The 9203-nt window shown below is 36.4% G+C and overlaps 1 pseudogene; it reads left to right on the top strand.

The window, feature by feature from the left end:
- Positions 1–5857: 5857 nt before the first annotated feature.
- On the top strand, positions 5858–6522 carry LOC138837899 (periphilin-1-like; annotated as a pseudogene).
- Positions 6523–9203: the final 2681 nt, after the last annotated feature.

The following is a 9203-nucleotide window of genomic DNA, read 5'->3' as shown; positions in this document are numbered from 1 at the left end:
ACCAAGTATCCACACTTAAAACTGGTACCAATTCTTAAACAGAACTAGACAACAACCAAAGGCTGAGTTGGGGACTAATGGGCCCCCAGTTCATCCCTATCAGAACTCTGCACCATTCTCACTCAGAAAGCTGAATCCAGAGTCTGGTGAGTGAGCTGGCCACCTTCACCAAGAACTTCCCCACCTCAGAAAACAGAACAGAAACCACACCAATGTAAACAAGACAGACAAGTGGCCACAAAGACAAAATCAGGTCTCAGTGAATGGGGTGACATTTCACCACTATTAACAATTGGGCCTCAAATCCATTTACCAGGGGATTTGAGTCCCCTCTACTCACCTCCAGAGGATTTTTCATTTAGATTCCTGCAAACGTGACACACAGGGGCCTTCCAAGGAGGAGAATTCCAAGTCATCTTGGAGCAAGGGAAAGAAGTCTCTAGTGGCCATCCCTTCAGACTGACAGGTTCTCCCACATGCTCAGACCTCCCTGGGCTAAGGCCTGAGGCTAAAATCTTGCTGGGAGCACTTGCAGGTAGTCAGTGGCAGTTTCATCCTGAATATCGTTGATAAATTGAAGGTGCCAAATCAGAACGACAAACAAAACACTCAACAGAAAGAAACAACTAAAGAAAAAGACACATGCTGAGGGTTGTAAATTGCCAACCAGAAAGGGCCAGACTTAGATGGCATATTCTCCAAAAAATGCCGGCATGAAAGTGCCAGACTACAGATGGAAAATTTCCACAAAAATGTTACACTAAACAGCAATTCACCAGATGGGGACTGGGGAATTCTCCCACAGACCCCGTGGGAGCCCTATAGCGTGTTCTACAAGACTCTTTGCTAACCAGAATACAGATCCCGCGGGAAAGCAGAATTACAGATACAGAACCTGCAGGTGACCAAAAATAGAGAATGGTAATGACTCAACTTACTGGCCGGGTTTTTCACCACTCCATGCTTTGGGGTCTGGGTGAGTTTATGGGGGAAATCCCGGATGAGCCCCCAGATGAATTGCCCAGATTTTGGATGCCCCCTCACAGACAACCAGAGACCATGATCAATGCAAACAGCAAAGAGTCATTTATTGCAAGCTCGAGCTTGGTACTCTGCACAATAGGTAACCAGTGATTCTAGGAGGCCCTGAGCACAAAATTAACACAACTTTTATAGTATCAAACAATCAAGGGTAGAGGGTCTCCACATAAGCAAGTTCACAAGTTCGGGGGGTTTAAGTCCACCCTGATGGCACTAACATTTTTCTGATGGGACAATTAGGCAACTGTTCTATTCCTTGAGGGTGGGAAGGGTTGGTGGCAACCTGCGGTTTTTTGAGAACTGTTCCTCTTTTGAGGTTGTTCTGAGGGAAGCACAGCTACAGGTTGGTGGGGTTAATCTTAAAATGGGGTTACTGTAGCTCTTCACTAGGTATTTTATTTTTTGTAGAGCTATTACGAATGTAGTTGCTTTCCTGATTTCATCCATGCTTTCCTTATTGTTGGCATACAGAAAAGCCATGGATTTTAGAGGGTTAATTTTATACCATGCTACTTACCAAAGTTTTGAATCAACCTGATTAAATTGAGAGTGAGGTCCGTGGGATTCTTTAAATACAAGATCATGTCATCTGCAAAGAGGGAGAGTTTTACTTCATCTTTCCCCATTTGGATCCCTTTTATATTTGCATCTTGTCTTATTGCTGTAGCTAGGTACTCTAATACTAAATTGAAGATAAGTGAAGAGACTGGACATCCTTGTCTGATTTCTGAGTTAAGAGGAATGGCTTTAGTTTTTCATCATTAAGTATAATGCTGGCTGTATGTTTGTCATATATAGCCTTTATTGTATTGAGGCAGGTTCTGTGGATTCCTAATTTTTCCAGAACCTTTATCGTAAACGAGTATTGGAAATGCTTTTTCTGCATCTATTGTGATAACCATGTGGTTCTTATTATTGCTTTTGTTGATGTAATGAATTATATTAATTCATTTGCATCCCTGAAATGAATCCTGTTTGATTATAATATATGATTATTTGGATGAATAGTTGAAGTCCACTGGCCAAAATTTTGTTGAGAACTTTTGCTTCAATGTTCATCAAAGAAATGGGTCTATATTTCTCTTTCGTTGATGAGTCTCTGCCTGGTTTTGGGATGAGGGAATTGATGGCTTCATAGAATGAGTTCGGTAGTGAACATTCTCTTTGAATTTCATTGAAGATTTGAAGGAGTATTGGTGTAAGTTCTGCTTTGAAGGTATCGTAGAATTCCACTGTAAATTTATCTTATTCTAGGCTTTTCTTCGATGGGAGGTCTCTTATTGTTGTTTCTATTTCAATGCTTTATATGCACCTTTTAAGATGGTTCAACTGATCTTGGTTTAGTTTCAGCATGTCAATATTTGCTAGGAAATGGTCCATTTCTGCCAAGTTCTCAACCTTACTAGCATAAAGTTTTGAGAAGTATTCCCTTATAGTGTTCTGAATCTTGGTAGTTTCTGTGGTGAAATTTCCATTCTCATCTCTGACTTTATTTATTTTGCTGTGTTCTATTCTTTTTCTAAGTTTTTCTAAAGTCTATTTTGTTAATTTTATCAAAGAATCAACTCTTTGTTGGGTTGATTCCTTGTATTTTTTTTAGATTCTAATTCATTAAATTCTGATTTAATTTTGATTATTTCTTTCCGTCTACTGGATTGGGGTTTATCTTGCTGCTCTATTTCAAGGAGGTTCAGATCTATCTAAATTTTTTATTTCAGCTCTCTCCAATTTGTTGTTGAAGGAACTCAGAGCTATAAAATTACCTCTGAGTACTGCCTTTGCTTTGTCCCAGAGGATCTGATAATTTTATATGTTCATTTTTGTTGAATATCATGAACACTGGAATTTCTTTCTAATCGCTTCCATGACCCATTGGTGATTCAACAGTGTGTTGTTTAGCATCTAAATGTTACAGGACTTTCTTTGGTGGCTTTTGGTGTTGAGTTCTAAATTTATTTCCTTGTGTTCTTAGTAATGCAAGGTATAAATTCAATATTTCTGAATTTGGACAGGTTTGCTTTGGACGTAAAATGTGGTCTATTTTGGAAAATGTTCTGTGTGCTGCTGAGAAAAACGTGTATTCTGATGCTGCTGGGTGAAATATTAGGTAGATGTCTGTTAAATCTAGGTTTTTAGATTTGTGGTTTCTCTGTTGAGTTTTTTGCCAAGTTGATCTATGAAGTGGGGATAGGAGTGTGATAAAGTTCCCAACAATTAATGTCTTTGGATCTATGTGAAAATTGAGGGAATGTAGTGTTTATTAGATAAATTTGGGTGCTCCGTGGTTTGGTGAATAGAGATGTAGAATTGTAATATCCTCCTGAAGGACCCATCCCTTAATTAGTATGTAGCGACATTTTTTAATCTATTCTCACTAATTTTAATTTGAAGTCTATTTCATGTGATATTAGGATTGTAATTCCCACCAGTTTATCGGAGCCATTTGCCCGGTAGACTTTGTTTCACCTTCAAAATATGTTTTTTTATGGACCAGTTCTGACTTCTGAAGGCAGCAGATAGAAGGATCTTGCTTTTTAATCCAACTAGACAATCTATGTCACTTAATTGGAGAGTTAAGTCCAGAGTTAGGAATGATAGGTGTTTGAGAGTTCCTGCAATGTAATCCACCTTCTTGGGATCTTCAGTGACTGGATTCTTCCTATGGTTGTTGGATTCTCAGTTTGGGTGCAGTTTCTTGGCCTTTCTTGTGGTCTTGTTGATTTTTCTATGTGTAGGCATCTTCAAGTATCTTTTATAGGGCTGGCTTGGTGGAGACATATTGTTTCAGTTTTTCTTTGCTATGGAAGGTTTTTATTTCACCTTCGGTTATCAAGGAGAGTTTCGTTGGTTACACTGTTCTTGATTGATAGTTGTCTTTAGAGCATGGCCTCGATCATCGCAGGCTCTTCTTGCTTTAATTGTCTTGCTGCGACATCTGAGGTGATTCTAATTGGTTTCCCTTTATAAGTGGTTGACTTTTACTCCCTGAGAGTTTTAAGGAATTTTTCCTTTGTCTAAACTGATCCCGTACGGATTATAATGTCATGGTGGGATATCCTATTCTTGTCTAGTCTATTTGGAGTTCTAAAAGCTTCTTGTATCTGAATAGGCCTATCTTTTTGCATCTTTGGGAAATTCTCTTCTAGGATCCTATTAACCAAGTTTGCTAGACCATTAAGTTATGTCTCTATGTGATCCTCCACATCCATTATCCTCAGATTAGGCCGTCAGATGGTGTCTCCCAAATGGTGAATAGATGTATCATATTTTTCAGATTTGTCTTGGATAGTTGTATGTTCTTTCTCTATAATAACCTGGCTGTCCTCACTCCCTCAGATTCGATGTTCTGCATGGTCTAACCTACTGTCAAGACTTTCTAATTTTTTTCTTTCTTTTCCTTCTAATTGGTTGGCATTGATGGCTTCAAATTCTTTGTTGGAGCTTTGTTTTCGATCTTGTATGAAATTCTTTACTTCCTTAATTTTGTGCTCAGTGTTTATTCTAAAATCACTTAGTTGATTGGTTATGGTTTCCTTGAACTCCCATTCCTTCTGTTGGGCTCCATTCAGCATTCAATTTGTGATTTACCTGAATTCTTTCAGCTGTCTGTTTATAGATTCCATGAATACCTTTATTGATCTTTGTGTATTCTCATCCCCCTCTCAAAATTCCTGTATAACTCTTTGATTAGCTTCCTCACGTTCACATAATTCCTGTCCTTCTTTTTGACTGTTCTCAGCCTGCTCACACAATTCCTTTATTTCTCATTGACTCTTCTCAACATGCTCACGCAATTCTTGTATCACTCTTTGAGTAGTTCCTCATGCTCACGAGATCTCTGTGTTGATCTTTGGTTTGCCTCCTCTCTCTTCCTATCATGCTAATCCTGAGATGCTTGCAAGTTTTCAATCATTTCATTCACCATGTTTAGCAGTAGTGTTTGTAGAGCTTTTTGGGGACTCTCCTCTGGATTATTCATTAACTGTTCTGTCACTTGATTATCATGAATGGGAGTTGAGATACCCGGATTTGCCATTTTTCTTGTGTTTTTCTGTCTTGTTCTGACCATTTGGTATGAAAGTAAAATTGTGTGCTCGAATAGTATTTTAAGGCAAGCATCAACCAGAGTCCTTTATTTGCACAGTCAAAATGACTGCAGATAAAATGTAGTTCAACAGATACAATCTATTCAAACAAGTATGATTAATAGGCTTTGAACAGCAGAGAAGAATTTGGCAAAACAGAAATTATTACGTTTAGGGAAATATGTGGGAGAAATAAGTTTAGTTGTATGTGGAAAGGCAAAAGGGGAGTGAATTTAATCAAGTTCTAATTTCAGAGAGGGAAAAGGATTGGACAGAATGTTAGGAGAGAGATTAAAAAAAGAAAAAATTGAAAAAGAACAATTGAAATTTAAAAAGTGAAACTCAAAATTATGTAAATATAAAGAAATGTTATTGAGAGAAGAAAAGGATAGGATGAGAGGAGGGGAGGAACAGAAAGGAAATATGAAAAACTAAAAAATAAAAATCCTTAAAATTAGTTACTTGAAAATTATATAGGTATAAAGAGATAATACTGCTATTAAAGAATTTAAGCCTAAGAGTTTGTGAATAGAGTAATAAATTTCTGGATTATGTGTGTACTCAATGGAGGATAGCATATAATAATCGATGAAGGTTATATATCTGCGCCTGGGCAGAACAGCAATTAAGGCATGCAAAAAAGAAAGAGAAAAAATGAAAAGAATAAAAAAGAGGGGACATAAGCTACATAAAATAAAATTTCACTCTTTCTTGTCTACTCTCCAACCACCATGAGGAACGGAAGAGATGGTTTTAGAAGAAAAAGTTTCTACTTTTCCCATTTTTCAAGGGATCGTTCTCCCCATAAAAGGGAGCATCCATTTTTCAGAGTCACCTGGAGGTCGAAAGGACTCTCCACACAACAGATCTGGCTCCAGTTTCAGCAGCAGGGGCTACTCTCCAGGACGGAGCAGAGCATATTCATTCCACAAGTCTCAGCATAGTTGTGGTGCCTGAACTCTGAGCCTGGGCGCTGACCCCCAGCTCTTCAGCTCAAGGCTAGCACTCTACCACTTGAGCCACAGCACCACTTCCAGCTTTTTTCTTTTTGCTTGTATGGTGCTGAGGAATCGAACATAGGGCCTCATGCATGCAAGGCAAGTGCTCTGCCACTGAGCTACCTCCCCAGCCCTCTACTCAGTCTTTGAAAACATCATGAGACACTTCACGTTCAAGCTCTTCAAGAGTTCCTTCATCAAAGGTTTATCGGCAAAACTGCAAAACTTTCGGGATGGTTGTGAAAATGCTGATTGAAAAAGATCCTTCATTAGAACAGTCAATACAGTTTGCACTGAGGCAAAATTTACATGAAATAGGTGAGCATTGTGTTGAACAATTGAAGCATTAAATTGCAGAGTATGATAATTCTGCTCAAGATTTTGGAGAGCATTTTTAGAAGAATAAGTGTCTAGGTATAATAAACATTAAAAGTAATCTTTCTAGATATAACCACACTCCCTCATCCACCTGTGGAACTGTGTAATTTTTTAATGTACGGGACTTTTGTGATGAAGAGCAATATTTTATTTGGCCATATTTCCAATTCAGTCAAAGGTCTAAAATAGTCTTGGAAAGATACTTTAGCTATAATTTTTTTCTAAACATAAATTCACTTAGTCCATATTCCCACAGCAACTCCCCATCTCTCCCCTCAAATGATGGTTAATTTGCTAAGCTTTGGTAAAACAATCCTGGAGAGTAGCTCTTTGTACTTACTCTACTTTACTGTCTTTGATAACATATGCTGATTTGTTTAGTCATTTGAGTATAATTTATAGGTAGAGATCATTCCACTTAAAATGATAGTCTTTTGCATTCTTGGAGCAGAGATCGCCATGTGAAAACTGTTACCATTTTGAGTTGTGATTTTTTTTGCTGACTTTTTTGTTAGTCCTTTAGCAAGTTGAGGATACCATCCTAATAAACAGTACCCTGGTATCTTAGTGCATATTTGCTTTCAGAACAGTTCTCATTCAGCAACAAAACAACTTTCAAAATTCTAAATCATAACAATTTTTTCTCAAAACATATAACAGTGTTTTCTCTTAAAATATTCATGAATGTTTAAGTACTGTAGTTGATCAAATATTAAATATCATATAGTAAGAATAAAAGAAATCAATTTGAGGTGGAAGATGAGTATTTTAAAAATGTAATTACTGCAATAACTTTCTACAGAAAAAACTCAGCAAATATAGGAGATTGGTGTTTAACATTTCCTTAGACCCATACTGGTTTAAACCATTTTTCAAACTATTTTTTATTAGTCTCTATAATATGAGTGTTTTGTTCTGCTGAATTTTTTTTTGTGGGGGGTGGGAGCCGGTTGTGGGGCCTGAACTCTGGGCGTGGATGCTGTCCCTCAGCTCTTCAGCTCAAGGCTAGTGCTCTACCACTTGAGCCACAGCACCACTTCTGGCTTTTTTCTATTTGCTTATGTGGTGCTGAGGAATCAAACCCAGGGCCTCTGGCATGCAAGGCAATCGCTATACCACTGAGCCACCTTCCCAGCCCCTGTTCTGTTGATTTTTAAATGTCTTAACCTTCCAAATGTTCTTGAAAGAAACAAAGGAGAATTAGTAAGTTAGCAAGCAGTCTGCGTGTGTTCCAGTCTTTCATGAGTGAGCCAACAAAATCATGAGTTAGTTAAGAATTTAACAGGGACCATTAGAATATTCCATTTTTCCTCGCCATTTTCAGCAGTCCTGTGCATTGAACCAAAATAAAATTTTGTAGCATTAGTTAATACGGCACTTTTAACAATCATGTTTGTTATTACTGCCCAATTGCATTATACTCCCATTCTTTTTCCATTTTTACCATGTTATCACTTCAATTCTGGCATATTTCTATGCCCTTTATTGTTGCCTTCATCTAAAAGTACCTAAAGTTTACATTGAATGTCAAAATAGCAATATAAATAATTTTAATGTAGCTTATGATTTGTGCTTCAAAATATGTGTTGTATCATTTTGCAAGTTTTGATGAAGGCCATTTAAGTTTTCTTAGACCACCTTAATTTTCCTCTCTTTGAAATCTAACTTCTTAACTTTTCAACATTTATAAACTATAAGCCCAATAAAAGTTCCATATATTATCTGCTATTCTTCAGTGTAAATAATGATGTGTTGCTCAATTTAGAAAGATCAAGGCGTCATTGATGTTGATATTATTTTATCTTCTCGGTGTATTTTTTTCCCTTAAATATTCTGTTCCCAGAATTCAGTTCCTTTAATCAAGAATTTTTTACAAGTAAAATTTGAGACACTACCATAGGCAGAGGTGTTATTCACTTTATTGAAATTATTAAATGTTTACTAACATATATTTCAGTACAGGCACAAGCATTTAAAGCTGTTATAGCTTTCCATTGGCAGCATTCTGATGTTTGTCAGTGTTTAACAGCTTATTTGATTTTTGCTTTTTGATGCCTTTTAAATTCTAATTTTAGGATAGATATATTCAGATGTGTTCTACAGTATATTTTGCAAAATGCTCTTATTTGTAGATTGTTGTTTTTGATTAATGCCCAAATGATGTGACAAAACTTTTATTGTCTTACCATAAAGCCTTGATGACCAACAGGGAAAATAGATATTGTAAAGCTTTTTGTGAACTTAAAAAAATACAAAATAAAGCAATCAAGTTTAAATAAAAAATACATAATTTCACTGTATTGCTATAGTAAATATTATTCTAGGTGTATTACCTTTTTTAAAAATGAACACTATTTTGCATCTAATTTGAATTAATTACCCCCTTCTTTATCAGAGGATCATCAACTTGAACGTTTTCCAACTATACAATATTTTCACAATATATTTGCCATTATTTTGAAAAAAAAAAACAAAATTTTAGTATTGTCACATAGTAAAACAGAAAACAGTTTAATTCTCTGGAAGCTCCTAACTTTTAAAACTGAATAATTGTTAAGAGGACAGAATATATGTGTTCTTCAAAATTACTACAATTACTAACTACTCATTTTCAAATTCTGAACCAGAATTTTGACATTCAATTTTTGAATGTCTCTGGTACACAGACATAGAGAGACATTCAAAACAGTACTTATTTGCA

The sequence above is a fragment of the Dipodomys merriami genome, unplaced genomic scaffold (genome assembly GCF_024711535.1).
Source record: "Dipodomys merriami isolate MVZ:Mamm:240054 unplaced genomic scaffold, mDipMer1.0.p SCAF_279, whole genome shotgun sequence".
NCBI lineage: Eukaryota > Metazoa > Chordata > Mammalia > Rodentia > Heteromyidae > Dipodomys > Dipodomys merriami.
The sequence above is the reverse complement of the archived record's forward strand: the minus strand, read 5'-3'. Positions and strand labels throughout refer to the sequence as shown.